The sequence below is a fragment of the Rhinolophus hipposideros genome, assembly GCF_964194185.1.
Source record: "Rhinolophus hipposideros genome assembly, chromosome: 19".
In the NCBI taxonomy this organism is placed as follows: Eukaryota; Metazoa; Chordata; class Mammalia; order Chiroptera; family Rhinolophidae; genus Rhinolophus; species Rhinolophus hipposideros.
In genome coordinates, this window is record NC_138065.1 from 9,168,219 (window position 1) to 9,193,067 (window position 24,849).

A 24,849-nucleotide genomic window follows, 5' to 3' on the forward strand; every position below is an offset into this window, starting at 1 on the left:
AGATACTGCCATGAGAACGAAAAGACAAGATATGGGCTAAGAGAATATACTTGAAAACTATGCATTCACAAAGAACTTGTATCCAGAATATACAAAGAACGCTCAAGCTCAACAACAAGAAAACAAATAACACAATTGAAAAAAATGGGTAAAGGACTTGAATAGACACTTCACCACAGAGGATATAAGGATGACAAATAAGCCCATGAAAAGATAGCCAATATCATCAGCCATTAGGGAAATGCAAATTAAAAACATCATAAGATACCATTACTTATATACTTATATGAATGGCTAAAAAAAAATACTGACAATACCAAATGCTGACAAGCATATGGAGCAATTAGAACTCTCATCCATTTCAAATGGAAATGTAAAATGGTCCAGCCACTATGGAAAATGATTTGGTAATTTCTTATAAAGCTAAGCATATATTTGACCCCCAGCAATACCACTCCTAGGTATATAGCCTAGAGAAACGAAAACTTTGTTTACACAAAAACCTGTACATGACTGTTCACAGCTGTTTTATTTGTGATAGTCAAAAGCTGGACACCAGCCCAACACGCTTCAACAGGTGAACAGATAAACAAACTGGTACATCCAAACCACAGAACACTATGCAACAACAAAAAGGAAGAAACTATTGATACACACAACTTGGATGAATCTTTCAGACATTACGGTGAGTGAGAGGACCAAGCTGTGATGATGGAGAAAAGATCAGTAGTTGCCAGGAGTTTGGGGTGAGGTGAGGGTATGAAGTGAGGGTCCTTTGTTATCCCTGATAATTTTCCTTGCTTTGAAGTCTGCTCTGTTTGAAATTAATATCGTTACTCCTGCTTTCTATTGATTTGTGTTAGCAGCGTATATTTTTCTCTATCCATTTCCTTTTAATCTTTATATTTAAAGTGGGTTTCTGGTAGACAACATACAGTTGGGTCCTGCTTTTTTGGATCCACTCTGACAATCTCTGTCCTTTAATTAATGAATTTAGACCACCAAAGTTCAAAGTGATTACTGATATAGCTGGAATCATATCTACCATACTTATCACCGTTTTCTTAACCTACTAATTCTTAACTCTACTAATTTCTTAACTCTACTAATGCAGAGTGGCCATAACTTTTGCAGCTTGAGGTGCAACCGCAAAACTAGAATGGATTTATTTTTCCTTCTTTACAATTTAACATAGAAGATTTGTTCTCACCATAGATCGTAGCAATCTCAGCATACAATTTATTTTCCTTTCCCTATTGAGAAATCACCTTTTCATTTAAAGAAAGCACTTTTCAGCTTCTCTTTGGCATATCTGAATTGCCAGCATCACTACTCTTGGGTTGTGGGGCCATTTTTAAGTAAAATCAGGATTACCTGAACACAGTCACTTCCACACCATGACAGTCGATCTGATAACCAAGAGGACTATTAAGTGACTAACGGGTGGGTCACATATACAGCTCAGATATGCTGGCAAAGGGACGATTCATGTCCCCGGCAAGACAGAGTGGGATGGCGTGAGATTTCACCACACTACTCAGAACAGTGGTCAATTTAAAACTTATATTTATTTCTGGAAGTTTCCATTTAATATTGTTGGACCGAGATTGACTGCAGGTAATGGAAACTGCTGAAAGTGAAGCCACGGATAAGGGAGGATTACTGTATTTGGGGAAATTCTCAGTGTCCTTCGGGGTGGCCTGCGGGGCCTCAGTTCCCGCTCCCCACATAAGAACGCAGGACATGGTGAGGCCAAAAAGGAACACCCACGGAGCCATAGGTAGGGGAGTCATACCACTGTATTTTTTCTGGTGGCGGGGGGAGACACACGCAGTAGTAGCCACACTATCCGCAGTCTGCCATTCACTTCTCTGCCTGCCAACCTGCCAACCAACCAACCAACCAACCAACCAACCAACCAACCAACCAACCAATCAACGCAGCCCACAGTTACATCAGTAGCCAATTGGCTAACTGGTTGCAGCTGACGGCCAACCAATCACAGTTGATGGTCATTCACGACCCGAGCCAGCACCTCCCCACGCCAGGCCAAGAGCCTGGGAACCGCTCTCTGGGACTCTGTCCCCACACTCAGTCATTATTATTGTTTCAAATATTTCTTGTGTTTCTTTCTCTGTTTCTTCTCCTTCTGGTATTTTCATTACGTGCTTTACACTTTCTGTAGTTGTCCTACAGTCCTGAGGCATTTCGCTCTTCTTACAATCTTTGTTCTCTTTGCTTTTCCGTTTTGGAAGTTTCTATTGAGATAGCCTCTAGCTCAGAGCCTCTCCTCAGCTGTGTACAGTCTACTAATGAGCCCATCAAAAAAGCATGCTTCATTTCTATTTCAGTGGGGTTTTCTCGCTAGCATTTCCTTTTTGTTCTTTCTTAAGATTTCCAACTCTCTGCTCACATTGCCCATCTGTTCTCGCATGCATCCACTTTATCCACTAGAGCCCTTAGCATTTTAGTCATCACTGTTTTAAATACCCTATCTGATAATTCCAACATTCCTGTCATGTCTGACACAAACTGTGTTTTTTTGCCTGTCATATACCTTGTAATTTTTTCTTGAGAGTTGGACATAATGAGTGGGTAAAAGGATCTGCTGTAAATGGGCTTTTGGTAATATGGTACAAGGGGAGGAGAAGCATTCTGTAGTTCTGTGATTAGATCTTCGCCTTTCAGTGAGCCTGCCTCTGACCTTGAACTTCAGTAGTGCTGCTCAAGTTTTTTCCCCCTCCCTCCTGAAGTGGGACAGCATGGCTAGAGTGGGCTGGAGTTGCTTATTTTCCTTCTCCTCATGGAAGGCTAGAGCTTCCTGGAGTTGGATGTTTCCCTTCTTCCAGATCTGTTAGGCTCTTCTGCTACCCCAACAGGTTAGGCTCTGGTTAACCGGTTTTGCCAACATTATTCTGCACAATAAGAAAAGAGACCCAATCTTATCATTTGAAACCAGGAAAGTATTATTAGCACAACTGTCAAGCATGTATTTCTGTGTTGGTTTTCTTTATCAAGATATTTCATGCTGAGGCAGGAAAGCTATAAATAGAAAAAGAAACAAAAGTGTATGTAGGTCAGAGGCAGCAAGAGAACATTCATAAATCGTTTCGTGGTGTACGTCTATCTTTTCAAGGTAGCTTCACAATTTCAAGGGCAAGCATTTAACAGAAATATCTGAGTGCACTGGGAAATTTTAAAAGAATCTTCAGACGACACCACCAAACTCACTGCCCTCCTGCACAAGTCTTGTGCTGGGTGCCGATAAATGCAAAGATCCTATTGATTCCAAAGGTCCTCCCTTAGGTACAATTAGAGTCAAGCCCAAAGTATGAAGAATGGGATCATCAGTCTTGTACTCCTGAGTCAAGTTCCCCTGCTGACACCCAGCAGGGCCGCCTGGTGTCAAGGTTGGTGTCAAGACAAGGCTGAGTGCACACTGCGGTGAGTGCTAAGAGAGGTACGTGGGAGGGGGCCTCCTAAGCCAGGGATGTCAGCTTGGCATGGGCACAGAGACCCAGGCAGGACTGGGGTCAGAGCAGTCCACCTGAAGGGTACCAGGTGAGTTTGGAGAGACTTCCCACGGAGCTGAATTCAAGGCTAAGGTATTTTGAATTTTTTTCTTGTAGACAATGGGGAGCCTTTGCAGGATTTAGAACAATACACTGATAGAAATTGTTCTTTAAAGTGATTTTCTTTGCAGCTAGTTGCCTATGGGTTTATCCATTCTACTAGCCTGTCAGCCTTGCAGAGATTGTGTCCGGTTCACTGTCGTCATGGGATTCAAAGCGGGTACCAGCCACTTCCTCATCACTGTACCTATCAGAAAGGGCAGCCCCTCTGAGTAGATCCAGTCCTATCAGGACAATGCTTGGTGACCACACCTGTGTGAGAAAGATCTTCCCGGAAGACGCAGCCCACACACAGTTCCATGGCTTGGTGAGTAGAACCCACTCAATTTCAACCCCACTTGCCCCTCACTCTGTCATCCTTGAGAGATCCTGGGGATTGTCTACCACAAGCACGGGCCTTTCTAATAAGTTGGCCCATTTAGCACCTCAGTGAGGCCTCTGCTAGAATATTCTGTTTCCAAAGTCTGGTCCCAAGGCACTGGCTTCTCCATGGATTGGCCCCTGTTTCCTCCGTTCCCATGTGATGATGTTTAAGCATAAGAGCTTACCCAAGGAAGCTTTTTTTCTTTTAATTTACTAGTACTTATAAATGCTGGCTTAGAAAGAGGTTGTAAAGGACATTGAATCATTGGTTGGCAATAATATTCCTGTAATGAAAAGGTTTACTGGTTCTCAACCTTGGCTGTACATAGAATCATCTGGGGAGCTTTCAAAGAACACAGATGCTTGGGCCCCACCCCAAACCAATTAAATTAGTGTCTGGGGGTCAGCTAGGGCACAAGTCATTGAGTTTGATATTTAAAAGTTAACTTGGAGGGATGTCCATCAAAAGTTGCTACAGATGCTAAGAAGAATACATTCTATGATGCCATTTTTGAGAAAAACAACTTAGAAAAAATCCAATTGAGTGTGTATCTATATCTTTATATGTGTATAGATATATACAATATAGATACAGATACTATATATAATATATACCAGATATAATATGTACATATTATATAGATTTAAAATAGATACTACATATAGTAACATGTAAAGTATAATACGTATAACATTTAAAAAGGGTGAAAATATACACCCATGGTTGTTACTAGTTAAGAAATGGGGTACCAATGGCTCACGAGTAGGGTCAGAGAGGGAGGAGGCAGAGGGAAAAATGGAAACGGAAAAAAAAAAAAAAAAGGCTTTAAGCTGCTGGTCACCCTATAGTCTCAAAGTAGTTTTCTCAAGAAAGTGAGATTTCAGGTAATTTTTAAATATTTTCCTGTGTAAAGAAAAATTTCTATAAGTATGCATGGTTTATGTAATCAGAAAAAACATGCATTATCTTTTTTAAAAAAAAACAACTATGTTTTGTATAGGGCATTAGCACACACAATGCCCTCTACTGGAACAACAGTCCTTTGATTTTTTTTCTTTTTCTTTTTTTTCTTACTTGGCTCACTCTTTCTTATCTTTGAGGCCTCAACTGACGTCAGTGCCTTAGAATTCTTTTGAGATGGATTTGTTCTCTGTGTCCCACTCAGTCCTGTCCCACTGTCCTTTGCTTTTCACAGTTTGAAATGATTTGTGTGGCTATTAGACCGAGGTCTGTCCACCCGGCTCTCGAGTGGAAGCCACAAGAGGTCAGGGACCAGGTCTGTTTGGCTCCCCAATGAGTTCCCAGGGCCTTGCCCAGTGCTGGACACATAGGTCTCAAAAACTCCTTAGCAACTTCTTGGATCATTTCTCTGTATGTAATCACTTTCCACACGGTCCTACCTCATGCCTGAATGAGATTTTCGGCTCTCTGTCTGGGACTGTGTCTTCCACCTCTCAGGACTCTCCTGAGTACTCAACAGTCTCTGGCTGATTTGATATGGTGATAACCCTTGGTTTCCCCAGGGTTCTATCATTCCCACTGCTGCTGTCACCTTCTCCTGCTGCTCTGGGGGAAAAATAAGTTGGGATAAAGATCCTCACTGTCTCAAAGGTTTCAGTTGTTTGACTACACTTCAGCTCTTTTGATTATACTTAGGTGGTCATGAGTCAATTACAGGTCCTTTTTTTGTAGGTTTCCCCCTCCTCCTCTCCCAGTAGTACAGCTTATTGTCACCTCTTGTTACAAACTGAATTATGTCCTGCCACCCCAAATGCATATGTTGAATTCCTAACCCCTAGTAGCTCAGAATGTGACTATATTTGGAGTCAGGACCTTTGACGACGTGATGAAGTTACAATGATGCTATTTGACTGGGGTCCGAATCCAATCTGACTGGTCTTCTTATTAGAAGAGATACCAAGGATGAATGTGCAGAAAGAAAAGGCCATGTGAGGACACAGTGAGAAGGGGGTCATCTGCAAGCCAAGGAAAGAGGCCTCAAGAGAAACCAAACCTTGATCTTGGACTTCTAACTTCCAGAACTGGGAGAAAATAAATGTCATTGATGAGGCCACCTCATCTGTGGTATTATACTTTGTTACAGCAGCCACAGCAGACTAATACACCTCCGCTGAAGAATTCACTTGGGTTTCCCAGGCTACACAGAGAAGCACCTCAGTGACCCCCCCACCCCTTGGCTGCACTCCCTGCTACCTGTCAACCAATGACCCCAGGCAACAACTTTACAGCTGGTGTCTGCTCAAGGATGAGTAGCTTGCTTTTCTGGGACACGTTTCTGCTATTCTTCCCACCTCCACCAGACATTAAAGACGACTTGATCTTTTCTCTTTACTTAGAAGTTTCAATCCTAGGACCACTGGAAGCTCACTATAACCACCCCTGCCCTGTTCCCCTTTATTACTTTTCTTCAGGTGGCCTACCAGGTACTCTTCAAATGAGTCAGTCCCCTGGCGATCAGTCTTGATAACACTTCGGTTCTTGATTTAGGCATCCAAATTAGGAATCTACTACAGCAAAATCTTCTGAGCTTTTTCTCAGGACTGGAGGAAACCAAGCAAACCCACAAAGGCTACACTGCCCTTCCTCTCAGGAAGGTAAAACCACTCAAAGGACATGCTGGAGGCATCATGACCAAGAGGAACACTCAGACCCCACTTCTCCGTTCCACTACTCAGAAGCCACAATATTTGTTCTTAAAACATGACTAAGGAAACCAAGTGCCAAGACAAAAATGTGGTTTTTCACCATAGGTTTATGGCAGTTTATAATCTACAATCAATGCTGAGAAAATATAATTTGGCGTTTTGGGCAGGTGCTCCTTCAATAAAAGGAATCAAGGTCAAACCATCCAGACAAAACAATAACAACAGGAAGAAAGAGTAGAAAAGAAATGAAGTTTGATATCTAAATACCAAGTGTTTTTGTTAGTAAACATTTCATTAAAACAAAACAACCCTGGTGGAACAAAGTGTCAAGTGACTGGTACCAATTGAAATAAGTCTTTTATACATTTGGCTTTAGTTCCTACACTTATCTCATAAACACTAAAATTCATCTTGCTATCAAGTCTCTGCTTCAGTATCTAAATCTCCTTGGGGTCATGGAATAATGGAGTGAGGGCAGAGACAAGTCTGATTTGCAGAACTGTGGGATACTTTTACTGTCTTCATTTTTCAGTCCAGCATTAAGAGAGGCAACATGATGTTTCAAGTCCTTTTCAGAGGAAGGCTATAACAAAGTCCTATTCACAAAAGATATGTAGGTTAAGTCCAGTTCTCTCACATTGCAATGCCTATCACTGCCACCTCCTAATTCATTCTCTCCCATCACCATGACAACCAACCCCCATCAGTCATAAGCAGCCAGAACACTATCAACCAAGAAGTAAAGAGTGAGACTTTATCCCCAGCTCATGGGGCTTTATTTCAAATAATGACCTTGTTTCTCAGTAAATTCTTGCCTTATTACAACATTGAGTAGCCAGTCATTAGCACTAGAAAGATCCAAGGGCTCCTGAGCTCTTGGCACCAAGGACTGCTTAGATTCCAGTTTCCTCTACAATATCCAATTAAGAGCAAGATTACATAAATCCTCAGCTTCCCAGCTCAGTCGAACTATACCTCAATCATTAAATGAGACTAAAATGATCTAAGATAAAAGGCAATGTTGAATGACACTGGGCACCAAATTATTCACACAGAGGCCCTAAAAAAAAGGAAATGAAAGAAATGGCAAACAGGCCAACCATGCCTGCAGTTCTTTGTACCTCATCTTGGGTTCCCAGTATGGCTCACCCTACCTCCTTTTGATTAACTACCTCTATATGCTTCCTAAACCAAAATATCTGTTATAAATATTTCAGGCTAATTGAGATGACCCAGTTTAAGATCATGGCTGTAATTATTGGGAATTATAACAGTTCTTCTGCACAAACCGTAGGGATTATTCTTCATATAGTTTGTAATCCTGAATTGGGTTAAAGCCAACTACTCCCAGAAAGACTATTATGAAGGTAGACAAAAGAACGTATAATTGGCAAATCTCTCTGCCATTTGGTAATCTGTCCATAATTTGGTTTTAATCTCTTAATAAATGGAATTTGCATTTTCTACTTTAAAGCCTGTAGTAAAGTCTCTCAGGATAGCGGTGTGCATTTTAGTTAAACTATAGGACAATGATAACTTGTGTGGTTTATTAAAAATATTAAACATGATACCACACTGGAGAATTGCAAACACAGAAGAGAAACCAAAAGGGCCCATTTTCATGATGAGAGAAACACAGACACTTACTTGCAATACAAGTAAGTATATCACAAGGGTGATAAGTGCAACAAGTGGTAAGTACAAGCCAGACCATTCATGGTACTAAAGCAAATAAAATCAATATTGCCCAGCAGGTGAAGGAAAACCTCACTGAAGAAGGAATATTTAGACGGAGTCTTGAAAGGTGGAAAGACTTATGAGAGAGAGCAAGAAGGGAAAGGTGTTCCAAGAAAAGAAAATAGCAGGTTTAAAAGCATGGAAACAAGGGATGTCAGTGAAAACAGCAGAGGAAAGACCACCAAGAAGTCTCTCCGTCATCAAAGTAAGGAGAACACGACAAAACTGGGCAGAATTAACTTTTTCAGAAATCAGGAAATTAACCAATGGCTTGCAGAAATATGGGGAGCATTTATTCAAGAAAAACAACCAAATCTTGGTAAGAAGAGAGAACTAAATGGTGTTTTAATTTTTCCTATATTTCACTCCCTAAGTCCACAGTAGCCTTGCAAATTAACAGCCCATACTCATGGTGAAAACTAGAAGCTTGGCAGCCAACAAAGGAAGCAGAACAAGGGAGGATTTCCTCCAAAGCTTCATTCCAGAAAATTACCTAGCCAGATTGAAAATTATCTGGGAGTTCCCTGGGAGACCTCACTTGCTGTCTATAAATGACCTGACTCAGGGCTCTCCCAGTACAAAAAGACTTTTCCCTAAGGCATCTGTCAAAACAATTACAGTTAATTGTTTAACATCATGGCTTCCTGAGAGTGAATAATAGTTGGGGCAAACAATAGATTGACCAAGAGCTTAAAAGAAAGAAATGGGGAATGAGATGTTCACAGGAGCTTTGGAAGGCTCCTACATATTTCTGGGAATCTAGAAGACTATGCTTATACATAGGCTTGTGCATATTCCTAGGGCTATAAACATGCTCAGGAAAGAACTGAAAAGGCCCTAAGCTCTCATTTGACTTGAGGCTCTGCACAAGCAGGAAGTGAAGGATAGGGCAGAGTTATAAACTGCATGGCTGTTGAAGGCATGCCCCAGCAGACAACAGAGTCCCTTGGCAAAGGTTGGAAAACATATTGATTGCAGACGGTTAAAAAAAAAAAAAATCTCTGTCCAATCATTAGCTGACAATTAAGCTAAATGAGCAGAGACTTCAGTGGCCACACACAACAAATAACACAGACACACAGATTACAGAATTAATTCAGAAAAGTCACTAGACAAACAATAATTATAACAAATAGAAATAATGAAAACCCTGGGGAGGGGAGGAATCTGGTTTCCACAGTTGTCATGTTATATATTTAAGACGTATAGTTTTTCAAAAACAAAAAAATATGTGATCTACAAAGAAACAAGAAATTATGTCACACACAAAAGGAAAAAAAATCAATAGAAAGTATCCCTAAGGGAGCCTACATATTGGATTTATTAGACAAAGACTTTAAGTAAACTATCTTAAATATGTTCAAAGAGCTAAGTAAAACCATGTCTAAAGAATTAAAGAAAAGTATGAGAACAATGTTTCATCATATAGAGACTATCAGTAAAGAGAATTTATGAAAAGGAACCAAACAGAATTTCTGGAGTTGAAATGCACAAAGACTAAAATGAAAAAAAAATTCACTAGAAGGGAATATCAGATCTGAGCAGGAAGAAGAAGAATCAGCAAACTTGAAGATAGGTCAATTGAGATTATTTAGTCTGATAGATGGGGGAAAAAAGAATATATAGAAATTAACAGAGCCTCAGAGATAAGTAGAACACAATCAAGTATGCCAACAAATGAATTATAGGAATCCCAAAAGGAGAGAGAGAAAAGGTGCCAGAAAGCATATTTGAAGAATTCCCAAATTTGTTGAAAAACATTATTCTACATAGCAAGAAGTCCAATAAACTCCAAGTAGAAAAAACTCAAAGAGATTCATACCTAGACACATCATAATCAAACTGTTGAAAGGAAAAAAAAGAATCTTGACAGCCTTAAGAGAGACGTGACTCATCATGTACAAGGGATTCTTAATAAGATTAAATGCTAATTGCTTATAAAAAGCTATGGAGACCAGGAAGCAGTGGAATGACATGCACAAGGTGCTAAAGGGAAAAAAAAATCTGTCAACCAAGAATTCTATATCAAGCAATGCTATCCTTCAAAAATGAATAAATTAGGATATTCCCAAATAATCAAAAGCTGACTGAATTTATCACTAGCAGACTGGCCCTACAAGAAATACTAAAAGGAGTCCTTCAAGCTAAAGTGAAAGGACACTAGATAATAGCTTGAATATACATAAAAAATAAGAGGAATCAGTAAAGGCAACTATGCAGGTAAATAAAAAATAGAGTATAAATGTATATTTTTGTTTCTAACCTTTTTTTCTCAAATCTGATTTAGAGGACAACTTCATAAACCAATCATTATAAATCAGGGTTGATGGGCAAAGTATAAAGATGTCAATAACAGCACAAAAGTGTGTGTGGGGGAGTAAGAAATAGAACTATACAGGAGCAAAGTTTTTGTATACTATTCAAGTTAAGTTCACATCAATTTGAATTAGATTATTATGAGTTAAGATGATAATTGTAATCCTCAGGACAACCACAAAGGAAATAAGTAAAAATATATAATAAATAAAATGACAAGGAAATTAAAATGGTATACTAGAAAATATCTATGTAACTCAAAAGAAGGCAGTAGTAGGGGAGAAAAGAAACAACAACAACAACAAAAACATAGGATATATAGAAAACAAATAGAAAAATGGCAAATGTAAATCCTAACTTATCCATAATTACATTAAACATAAATGGATTAAGCACTCTAATTAAAAGGCGGAGATCAACAGAATAGATTTTTAAACATGATCTAACTCTCTGCTGTTTACAAGAGACATACTTTAGATTCAAAGATGTGAATAAGTTGAAAGTTAAAGGATGGAGAAAGAAACAGTAACCAAAAGTCAGCTGGAGTAGATATACCAATATCAAGCAAAATGCACGTCAAGATAAAAATTGTTACTAGAGAAAAAGAAGGATATTTTAAAATGATAAAGGGGACAATTCATTAAGATATTAGAATTATAAACATATACATACTCCTAACAATGAAGACCCAATATAAATAAAGCAATAACTTACAGAATTAAAGAGAGAAAAAGACAATTCAACAATAATAGTTGAAAACTCCAATACCCCACTTTGAATAATGGGTAGAAGAACTAGACAGAAGATCAACAAGAAAACAGGAGATCTGAACAAAAACTATAAACCACCATAACTAACAAACATCTATAGAATACTCACCTAACTACAGCAGAATGTACTTTCTTCTCAAGTGCACATGGAAAATTCTTCAAGAGAGACTGTAAGCATGGCCATAAAACAAAGCTCAACAAATTTTAAAAAACTGAAATCATGCAAAATATGTTCTCTAATCACAATAGAATTAAGTTAGAAACCTGTAATGTAAGAAATTTGGGAAATTCACAAATATGTAAAAATTAAGCAACACATGCTTAAATAACAAATGGGCCAAAAATGAAATCACAAGTGAAAATAGAAAGTACTTTGAAATTACTGGGAATAAAAATACAATATACCAACATTTAGGGGATACAGGTAAAACAGTGATTAGAAGTAATTTTATAGCTGTCAATGCCTACGTTAAAAACAAAGAAATATCTCAAACTAATAACTTAAATTTGTACTTGAAGAAACTAGAAAACTCAAAGAAAGCTGAAAATAGTAAATAATGAAGATGAGAGTGGAAATAAATAAAATAGAAAATAGAGAAAAATCAATAAACCCAAACGTTGGTTGTTTGAAAAGATCAACTTAATATTGGCAAACCTTTGGCTAAAAATGACCAACAAAAAGAGATAAGACTCAAAATACCAAAATCAAGAATGAAAGCGGGGACATCACCAGTGACCTCACAGAAATACTAAGGGAACACTATGACCAATTGTATGCCAACAAATTAGATAACCTAAACGGACAAATTTCTATAAAACACATAAAGTACCAAAACTGACTCCAGAAGAAATAGAATATTTGAATAGACCTATAACAATTAAAGAGTTTGAATCAGTAATCAAAAAAGTTTCCAGAATGAAAAGCTCAGGAACAGATAACTTCACAGGTGAATTCTACAAAACAATTAAAGAATAATTAACACGACTCACAAATTCTTCCAAAACAAAAAAGAAGAGACACAAACACTTCCCAACTTATTTCATGAGAGCAGTATTAACCTAATAACAAAACCAGATCAAGACATCACAAGCAAAGAAAACTATAGACCAATATTTCTAATGAATATAGAAATATTCAAAATACTAGCAAACCAAATCCAAATCCAGCAGCATTTGGATCATACACCATGACCTAATCAGGTTTATTGCAGGAATGCAAGGTTGTTTCAACACATGAAAATCAAATAATGTCACACACGATATTAGTAGTATAAAAAAACAAAGCCCACATGATCATCTCAGCAGATGCAAGAAAAGCATCTGACAAAAATTCAATACCTTTTCACGATAATGAAAAAAATTATCAACAAATTATGACTAGTGTGTTAAGCCATCCATGTATAAATAGGCCATCTATGAAAAACCCACAGCTAACGTTATACATACTTGATGATGAAAAACTGAATGCTTTCTCCCTAAGATTAGGAACAAGATAAGGATGTTCACTTTCTCCTCTTCTAGTCAACATTGTTCTGGAGGTTCTAGCCAGGGTAATTAGGCCAAAAAAAAAAAAGGAAAACAAGAAAAAGAAAAAGGAGGGGGAAAAGGCATTCAGAATAGAAAGACAAAAAACAATCTCTGTTTGCAGATAAAATGCTCTTGTATATAGAAAATCATAAGGCATCCACACAGACAAAAACCTATTTGTGCTAACAAACAAGGTCAGCAAAGTGGGTAGATGCAAGTTCAAAAATCAGTAAAGTCAGTTTTGTTACTAACAATGAACAACTGAAAATGAAATTATGAAAACAATTCCATTGAGAGTAGCATCAAAAAGAATACAATACTTAGGAATGAATTTAACAGAAGTGGAAGACTTGTACGCTAAAAATGATAAAACGTTGACAGAAATTCAGTAAGATTTAAGTTCATGTTCATTGAATGGAACTATCCGCCAATTTAACCTACAAATTCAGCACAATTTCTATAAAAATTCCAGCTACCTTTTGGGACAGAAATTGATGAGCTGATTCTAAAAATTACATTCAAATTCAAAGGATGAAGAATAACCAAAGAAATTTTGAAAAAGAGCAAATTTGAAGAATTCATGCTTCCCAAACAAAACTTGCTACAAAGCAATTGTAATCATGACTGACACTGGCAGAAGTATAGACATGTAGAGCAATGAAATAGGATTCAGAGTTCAAGAAAAAAACAACAACAATATACGTCAATTAATTTTCAACAAGAGCGTCAGGACAATTTGAGAGGAAAGCACGGTCCTTTCAAAAAAGGTGCTAGGACTCTGACTATCCATATGCAAAAGAATGAATTTGGGTGCCTACTTCATACATATGTAAAATTTACTAAAAATGGAACAAAGACCTAAATGTAAGAGCTAAAACTTTAAAACTCTTAGAAGAAATACTACGTATAAATCTTGGTGGCCTTGGAATAGCAATGATGTCTTAGATAGGACACCAAAAGCACAAGCAACCAAAGAAAAATAGATAAATTATATTTCATAAAAGTTAAAAACTACTGTGGTTCAAAGATCACTATCAAAATGTGAAAAGACAATCCAAAGAATGGGAAAAAATATTTGAAAATTATATTTATGATAGGGTCTTGTATCCAGAGTACATAAAGAATTTTTTCAAACTCTATAATAAAGATAATTAACTCAATTAAGAAATGGGCAAAGGATCTGAATATACATTTCAACAAAGAAGACATATAAATAAGCCAATAAGCACATGAAATGATGCTCAACATCATTGGTCATTAGGAAAATGCAAATGAAAACCATTATCAGTAAGATGTGACTTAACACCTACTAGGATGGTAATAAAATAGACAGTTATAATAAAATAGACAAATGTTGGGGGGATATGAGGAAGTTAGAACCCTCATATATTGCTGGTGGGAATGTAACATGGTGCAGCCACTTGGGAAACAATTTTTTAGTAACTCAAGAAGTTATCACATCTAACAACTCCACTCCAAGCTACATACCCAAGATAAATGAAAACATATAGTATGTCGACACAAAAATCTGTACATGAATGTTCATAGCAGCATTATTCATGGTAGTCAAAAAGTGGAAACAACCCAATTGTCCATAAACTATTGAATGAAAAGATAAAATGTGCTGGATACAATGGAATATTATTTGGAAATAAAAAGGAATGAAATGCACCTTGAAAACATTATGCTAAGTGAAAGAAGCCAGATACAAAAAAGCTACATATTATATGAAGTATCTATAATGAGTAATCCATAGAGACAGAAAGATTAGTAATTGCCAGGGGTGGGGGCAGGTGGGAATGGAGAGTGACTGCTAATGGGTACAAGGTTTCTTTTGAGGGGATGAAAATATCCCCAAACTAGATAGCAGTGATGGTTATACAACCTGGTGAATATGCTAAAACGAAACAAAACACAACAGTGAATCATATATTTTAAAAGAATGAATTTCATAGTATGTGAATTATATCTCAATAAAAAAAAATAAAGACAACATGGAGACATACCAACTTTCCCAGAGCATTCTCTATATGCTTCCTGCTAACCTACTACAGACGTTATCAAAATTGGATTGTAATTAATGGTACACTCACTTGCCTGTCTCCGCAACCAGTTTTAGAAGAGTCTTGAAGTCTGCAGAATTTATCAGAAAGACTTTGTTTTCCCAGTGTCTAGTTTAATGCCTAGCAGAAAGTAGGCTTAAATATTTTTAAAGAGAAAAAAAATACATGCAGCATAAGGTACATAAGAAACTGAAAGGTGCTTGTTATTGTTGGAGTAAGGTGGGAAGAAGTATGATTTGAGAACTTAGAGGTCAGCAGTGTCCAGATAATGGCTGGGCTTTACACGAAGATGCATCTGAATTTTGTCCTATAAATTTTGGGGAACGATTGAGAATTTTTAAGCTGGGGAGTAAAATGATAACATCTGCATTTAGAAATAAATCGCTCTGGTGGCAGAAAGAAAGATGGCAGCAGAATGGAGATGCCAAGTTAGGAGGCCATTGAATGACAGCAGACTTGCAATCAAATGGCAAAATAAGCCCAGACATCAAAACCCCTCCTTTACTCTCAACCCCAAGCAACAAAATGACAAAATGGAAAACAACAACATATGTCTGTGTTTTATTCACGTTGGAACTAAGGGGTAATACTATCATTATGTCACCAACTGCAGATGGATACAAATTGGAAGACATTGAAGAGCCAGCTCCCAGTAATGACAGTGAGGATGGGATATGTGTTATAGTAGGTAGGTATGGGTTCTTCCAAAGTCCATTAATATTCCCTAATTTGGAAAGAGAGGGTGGAACACCACCCAGGTACTTCACCTCTCCCAGTTCCCAGTTGCGGGGCACCAGTCTCTTAAGTTGTTGCACGGGAAATCCTCAGATGATGATGAGAAGCCCAGCCAGACAGTGATCCTACTAGACCTAGGAGGACATGTAGACTAGTAAGAACCCAGGTAGAGTCACATCGACCATCGGGGATGGCAGCCCAACCAAACAGAAAATTAAATTCAGCAAACCAGACTCTGGTCCAGAGGCTTTGCCCAGCATGGAAGGGACCACATTCTCCTGCTGGGATGACCTGGAGCCCCAGCTCTGTCCCCCTGCCCTTCGGGGCCTGGGACATTGAATGAGTTAGGTAAACTTTTATCAAAGTCATCTCCCAAAGTTAAAATCCACTGAGTGAAATTCTAATTTTAGGGGATCCAATAAGAATCCAACAAATTTGCTGGCAAACATCAGAACTGGACCTGTCCTTTTGGGTCACAGATCAGTTAATAATCAACATGGAGTTGTGAAAGTATTATATAACCTACAAATGTGGAGGGAAAGAATCATTCAAGACACGGGGCATGGGGATATTTATGAAAGGACTTACTATAAGAAAGAAGATGGAGGCAGTTTCTGTTTTCATGGTGTATATAAAATTCAAGAAAACACAGAATTGATTCAACAAAAGGTGAATGGTGACACTCTAAGGCAACAAAATGGGATAACAATCGTCAAAAATGAATTTTAAACAGACTTTTAATCTGGGGACAAAATGAACAACTGAAGAAATGGTGGAAACGACAATACTCAGCTTTTCAGAAAAATAAAATAAATAAAGCCAGGTCCCTATATCCCTCCATACACCCAAATCAACTTCCAAGTGAAGTAAGGAGTTAAATATAAAAACAAATCATAAAAAGAACCATAAGAAAAAGGAGAACATATCCAAATTTGGGTATATGAGGAACTTATGCTGAAGGTACCAACAACTTGGACTAAATAAAAATTCAAAACTTCAAAATTAGAAAATATAATTTCACTTTATAGAATAAGTAGAGAACCAGAATGGGCAATCCACAAAGGCAGAATAACACATGGTTAATAAACACAGAAAGTCTCACCCGAAGCATGCAAATTAAACCTTAACATGAGATACTCCCTTCATCTGCCCCTCCCAAGCCCAATTTGATAATTGGCCAAAAATCAGAAAAGGTAACGGTGCTTAGGATATGTGGGGAATCCAGCCTTTCTTTATTAACAATGTGAGTGTAAACTGATACGACAATCTTCTTCAACATTTTATAAATCATGCCCCTTGACCCACTGAATCTGCATCTTAAAATTTATCTGAAGGAAATACGAGAGGTATGTCAATTCTCTGTACCCCTCATTTGTAATAGGAAGAATTGGATGTAAGCAGGTCACAAAACATTACCCACACATGGAGAAAGGGTTAGGAATGGTTTTCTCTGGGTTGTAGGATTGCCTCTAATTTTTATTCTCCGTGTTAGCTTTTTTTTTCATCATCTGACATTTCTTTTACCGTGAACTTACTGCTGTTTTCATAATCAGAGAAAAGATATAATATAGAAATAATAACACTCAATGTTCAGAGTAGATGACTGATAACTCAGGGAGAGGATATAAAGTGGAAAGGGAAATGGGGCAAAGGATCAAACCCAGGTGAACAACTAGATATAAGTGAGTCTGGTAAGAATACATTTGTGTCCTTAAAACAATGAGACCTGTCAATCAACCTTAAGGGGTGGTGTCATTAATATGTAATTGAATTTGCTTCCTGTTCATTCACCAGAGCCTCTTTTGGGTTCCATGATTGAAATACAGATGACACTTGGGTCAGATCCCACGTGTCCTGAGCACAACAACAGTCAGAAAGAACCTTCAAGAATGGAATTCTCTCTCCCTGGGAATGGTGCTGGCCTCCTCTCCCCAGTTCCCTTGTAGAGTTCTAGATGCAAACACACACACTCCCCAATTACCTCTGTCCCACACTTACCGCGCCAAGCTGCTTCCAAAAGGGAAATAGAGAACTGCTGTCCGGGACTAGAGGAAGTGGTTTTTTATAATCCTTCCAGACCTTCCACCAGGAGGCTAAGGCCGCCTCCCCCACCTGGGGATTCCTGCGGACAGGGAGGTGAATGGGGGAAGGCAGCTTACAGGCATTCCTTTATAGGAAATGACAGTTCAAGGACAATAAAGAGGAGGAAAGTAGTCTCATAAAAGTCATCAGTTACATCATTAGTTGGCAAATGAAGTGCATCAGGTGAAAATATGTTTTCTTGAAACATTTCCTATCAGTTTCATTTGGGAAAAAATATGGCACCATGAGAATTCACTAAGAAAGAAAGAAGTGAGGGAGGGAGGGAGGGAGGGAGAGAGGGAGGGAGGGAGGGAGAGAGAGAGAGAGAGAGAGAGAACGAAAGAAAGAAAGAAAGAAAGAGAAAGAAGGAAGGAAGGAAGGAAGGAAGGAAGGAAGGAAGGAAGGAAGGAAGGAAGGAAGGAAGGAAGGAAGGAGGGAAGGAAGGAAGGAAGGAAAGAAAGAAAGAAAAAGAAAAAGCAAGCAAGATTTTAAAAAGTGTGTATTAAATCCTTGTTCTACAATCTTTGGCAGTTCCCAAGTGGTATGATTTAGTGAAGCCCTTGAACAAGGCAGTTGGAATTTTACAGACATATTACTTAGTAAACAGCACAACAGACTTATAATAAAAATATTAACATTTCATGTTAATTTAAAGAAGACCTTCTTTAAAATGAGGATGAGGAACAAATCTCCCTGATTCTAAAACCATATTCATGGGCTACTGTGAGGACTTCCGAGGATACTTACACTGTCTTTTGAACTACTCTTAAGCTAAAAGTTATTAAGCATCAAATAAAGAAGTTGAAGGAGCAATGGGGTGGGGCAGGCTTGTAGACGGGTGATGGTGGCAGTTGCTCTGGGCTTGTAAATGTGGCTGATGTTGATAAAGCGAGAGAGTATCTGCAAGAGGAAATGTTTCTGTATCCCTTTGCTGATAGCAAGGTTCCTCTCTCCCCAGATAACAGAGTTTAACCTGTTTGTTAATTTTAATTATTGACATAATTAAAAGCATAGGGTGAGGGATAGCATAGAGGTTATGTGAATTAGACTTCCTTGAGACCACTAGTAGAAGGCTCAGCCTGAGATCTCACGTCTTAAGCAAACCTTCTTTGGAAAAGAAATTCATTTCTGTTATGAGTCAGTTTCTCAACCTTAGATCGCAGAGGCTCTCTCTAATCTGTAAAGGCCTTTCACTTTACAGTACTTCAACTCCCCCTATGTCCCATTTAGGTCAAAGACACTGAGAAGGCTCAGCTGTCTACTACAGTGTCTGGCATACAAAATGGTCTCCGTGAATTCTCTTGAATGTATTTGATAGATTGGTTAGGTTAATAGGTGCTCTAAAGTGAATAATGAAACTCATCCCAAAGGGCACCCCAGAGATAGAAAGTTTTTTTTTCCATTTCCTCTGTGAGATGATAACTGGATTTGGCCCATGAACGAGGAGTCTGACACTTGACAAACTTCTCAGACCATACTATTGATTGACAAATGTATTTCTCCATTGATTTAATTGTGGAGAAAAAAAATCTCAATGATTCTAAAATACAGAGAAAAACATTAATTTGGAATCCTTCTTAACGTGGTCTGCAGCCAGAAGGAGCCTAATCAAAATATCTGAGCCTTTGTTTCGTAAGAGTTCCACCAGTGGAACTCAACCTACTATTCTTGTTCTGAAAGCCAGGGAGAAGTTGTGGCCATTTCTAATAGTCTTTGGAAGAGAAGGGTCCCCTCTTCTCTTGAGTTAACTCTCTTTTATAGGAGGCAGGTCAGAGGGATAATTAAGTGCATGGGCCTTGGCATGAGACAAAATGGAATCGAGACTTAGCACTGCCACTTAGCTATGACCTTGAGAAAATTATTTAATGCTTGTGAACTTCATTGTTTTCATCAACAAAGCAGGGATTATAAACCTACCTAAAAGACTTGTTGTGAGAATTGAGTGGCATAACCATAGAATGTATTTGACATGGTAGCATGGTGCATGGAACTCAATGTGTGGTAGTTACCATCAACAGCTCGTAGGAAAATAAGGCCTGGCTAAAATTCAAGAACCCCTCAAGAATTACAGCAGTATAGCATAGTCAGTTACGTGACATCTGAAGTCAGATAATCTAAGCTTTGCCAATTATTAGCGGCTTGACTTGGGAAAATTACTTAGCTGGAGCCTCAGTTTTCTCATCCATAAAATGGAATCAATTGTGAACATTTTCCTAGTTTTCTTCTGAGGATTGGATGGGCCAAGGAATATAAACTGTTCAGAACAATGCTCGATACATGTTATCTCTTTTCACCCAGCACCTAGAATAGGCTGCAGCACATAGTAGGTACTCAAAACATTTGATGAATAAATAAATGAATGTGATTTTTGTTTTCCCTCTGAAATAATATCTCGAATGCTAGGAACTAGTTAAGAAAACCTTTTGATGCTTTGTGCATATCTTCCTACCATAAACTTGAAGCTATCGGGGGTGGCTTGCAACGCTGGAAAGGAAATGGAAAGACAGTGGAAGCCTAGCTCGTCATTCCATTTCTCACTGGATGTCATTTTATGATGCCTTTGTCAACTAAACCTGTTCATGATTCTATTCCTCTGCTAACTCAAATACTTTGTTGCACAAGAGAAAAAGAACATGAACTTTGCTCTTTGACAAAATATTTTTCGCCCCCAATTCTCTATTGCCCTAGGTCTTCAACCTGTTACAAGCCATTGTTCTTATCAGCTGAATCCTTATCAAGCCTTATCCCTCTTCTGATGGACTGAATTGAGAAAATCATAAATTCTTTCACTGAGAGAAGAATGTGTGCTATGCTATGTCTCTGCTCAAAGATGTTTTGGAACCTACTCACCAAAGAATAAACAGTTTCTTCTGGGATGTGACAGGATGGACAAATCAATTCAACTAGCCCAACTGTCCAACTTTTCCCCTAGGCATTACTTTCAGTTGTTTTCAGGTATTTGTTCATTCCTCTGACAAAGCATTCCTCTCATAAATCGAAGGTGACCTATATTTTAGTCAACACGGGACAGCCAGCATCTTAGCTATCTAGCAAACAGAAAAACCTAGACATTGATCCAACACCTAAGGATTAATTTTTCTCTTAATGTGCTGATCCCTCTAGTGTCTGGAATCAAATCGACAGCATTTCCAAACTCTTTACAAGTTGTTTCCATTGAATTATTTTAAGAGAACGGAATGTTGTTAACAGTGATGGTTATGCCAAAAATTCCGCGCAAGAATGCTTTCACAGGGTACAATCGTCTCTATGGGGGCAGGGAGAGGTCTCAGTTTAAAAAAAAAATCACCACGTTCATTGATTCGACAACTCAGTAGAATGAATGGCACTTCGGTAATATCTATAAATACGAAGGCAAGATTATTATTTAATAATCAATCCTTCTTTGCCTACTTCCATTTTCAGGGTAGACATCTGAGACCTTATTAAAAGGCATCATTTCTGTCTTGCATGTATTGCAATCCTAACTTTACCTGGCACAAAATGCCATAGCTTCTAGAAGCTGCAAGACACAAGGAATGGATTTTTCCCTGGAGAATTCAGAAGAAACCAGCTCTGCTCACATATTCATTTTACCCCCTTAAGTCTCGTTTTGTAGTCTGATTTCCAGAACTATCATAGAACAAACCTGTCTAAAGCCACTAAGCTTGCGCTCATGTGTTACAGCAGCGATAAGAAACTAATCTAACACTTGATTACTTATGCAAACTAAAAAGGTCCTTGGGCGTCTTTATGGAAAAGTTAGTTCGACAGACATTTCCTAACCTCAGTTTCCTGCTGTCATTCTTCCTGTAAAAGGAAAATAACCTTCGCCCTCCTCTTCTTCCTTGGTTATAGCATCCACTCAGAGGAAACTATAATGGAAAAATTAATTACAATAAGTAACGGGAATAATATTATTGGAAAGTGAACTGCTTGCCTTACCCTGTGCTGTGGCCCGAGGAGGCAGACTTGTGCGGACTGGAACAATAGGCTTTCTTCCGCTTACTACCTTCTCCATTGTGGGTTTTGGAAGCTCTGCCCACATATTGGTAAATCATTCATTTAGGAAACTCTCCTCCAAGTTGAGTGTGCATTTTTTGCCCATCTTGCACAATCATTTCATTCAGTTTTTCGAAATCATATTTTGAAGCAAAGAGATTCCATCAGAATCTATTCTTTTTGCAATCAATTGCTCTGCAAGATCTAGACTGAATACTTATTTGGCTATGTCGGCCCTTGACATTTTTCAATAAATAAATAATTTCTTCTAAGCTTTATCCTACAGAGCTCTAGGGTCTCAGCTGAGACGCAAAAGTCCTTTTCAAGAGAAATTCAGACCAATAAGGAAGAGCGATAACTCTTCTTTTGGGTGGGAATAACAGTGAGACGTCTATATTTTTGTCAGACAGTATCAGTTATCTTGACTATAAAGTGTGACGTAAAAAGCATTTGCATCTCTTTGATTAGCAAGTACTCCAGTCTCTCACTAAAGAATTTAACCATGAAATAACTCTGATCTAGCAAAAATTTGGCAACATTTTGCTCAACATTGTTTACATCCATCCACCTCAATATATACAACTATGTTTCATTCTATTTTATGGACATAAAACTGTATCTATACATTTCCTTACCAAAGATATTTCATTTCATTGTTTTACTACAACTACAGTGGACATTTCTGTACACATTTCCTTGCACGCATGGGCACTAACTAGGCACGTACTAAGGCAAATACCAAAGGCATCGTTTCAATTTTTCTATTTGCATGTTCTGATCTATGAATTATCAAATCACTTTTGTGTGTCTACACCAGTATTCTTTTCATTTTAAAGTGAAATAGAATAGAAAATGCAATGCAATGTATATAGTAAGGGCATTCTTTTACAAAACTTTAGATGTGTACTGTTATGTGTCATAATGTAAAACATTTTTCTTATAATGGGTTATAGTGAAAATATTTGAAAACTGTTCCATGATATAGACATAGAAGAATTTCTATATTATAGAATTTGCACATTTCAACCTGACTTGCTAAGTGAAAGTCTAGTTGATGAATACATTTATGCTTCTATCTGGATGTAAATTCCTTTTTCTTTATACCTTCAAAATGATTTTATGACTTCTTTTCCTCCCAATCTAATGGATTTTAAATATATTAATGTCTCAATTTCTCTGATCCTTTAATGAGGCTGGGGTTTTCATTTGTGTAATTGCCTAACAAAAAATTTTTAAACTTTCCTATTACTTTTCTGATTTGCACCAATTCTCGATATATTCCGGATATTAATCCTTGTCTCTTACAGAAGTTGTAAATATTTTTTCCTAATCCATTGCTTTTCTTTTAACTTTGTGGGTCGTTTAGTCATGGAGAAGGAAGTGTTAAATTTTGATGTAGTCAACATATTCAATCTTGTCTTTTTTTAAAATGATGTGTGATTTTCACTTCTTGTCTGACAAATCCATCTATCCCCCAAGGTCACAAGGATATTCTCCTATATTACTTTATTATAGTTTCAAAGGTTTGCTTTTTCTTCATTTAGGTCTTCAATTCATTTGGAATTTATTTTTGGTGTGGTGAGAAGAAAGAACCTAAGTGTATTTTCTTTGCTACAGAAACCCAGTCATTCTCACATCAATAATTGAATAGTTAGCTATTTTCCCACTGATCTGTCACCCCGCCTTTAAAAAATGCCAAGTTGTTTTATATGCTTGGTCTTGTTCTGCGGTTTCTGTTATGTCCTATCGATTACTTGTCTATTGCCACACCAATACTACAGCTTCAGAAGTTTAGATATCTAGGAATTCAAGTCCCTTCTGTTTGCTCTTAGCTTTCAGGGTTATCTTCACTAGTTTTCAATCCTTACATTTCCATATTAACACTAGAATTATTTCATTGGGCTCTATGCAGAAATCTTGTTCTAGCCATGTTCTACCTTGTTCTATGTTCCATCTAAACTCTTGTGAAGATTTAAATCGCCCCGGACTGTCGATATCTGGGCTGAAACTGCCTCAGGAAATCGAAAGCCTCCACCACTGTGCACCCAACAGAAGAAAGCTGAAGTGTCGGCTCCACCTCACTCCCACCTCCCAAATTCCATCTGTATCTGATGGAAACTAAATTGTGCCTAGAAGCCTAGTTGCAAGGGACTTTGGGAAATGTACGTTTTAGCTTTAAAGCATCTGCAGTACAGAGTAGTGAAGAGTGGATTTCAAACTGTGGACTGTAACCTATCAATGGGTCATGAAATCAGTTTAGTGGGTCACAAATGGCATTTTAAAAATTAACTAAAACAGAATATAAGTTATCAGTATGCCTAGCAAGAATAAGTATTGTTTCATGAAAGTTTTATAAATGTGTATGTTTACACACACACACACACACATATAAACATTTTAAACATACAATCATGTATGACATGATGTTTCAGTCAACGACAGTGGTCCCATAAGAGTATAATGGAGCTGAAAAATTCCTATCACCTAGTGACATCACACCATCATTAACAGAGAGGAATGTTCAATGGGTATTACCTGCTTAGAAGCAAATCTATGATGAAAACAAGCAAACCACCATGGACACATTTCTGAAAAGAGTGACACCTCCTCAAGGAGAGCCTCAGGCAGGTCCTTAGGATGAATTCCAGAAGAAGGCATTGTTGTCATAGAAGACAGCTCCCTGCCAGTCATTGCCCCTGAAGACCTTCCAGTGGGACAGGACATAGAGGGGGGGGACACAGGATACTGATGACTGGGCCCTGTTTAGGCCTAGCCAGTGTGTGTGCGTGTGTGTGTGTGTATATGTCTTTAAAGTTTTTAACAAAAAATTTTAGAAAGTGAAAAAAGTTTTTTAATAGAAAAAAAATTACAGATTAAAGAGATAAAGAAAAGCTTTTTGTACAGCTGTACAATGTGTTTGTGTTATTACAAGAGTCAAAAAGTTAAAACAACAAAGTT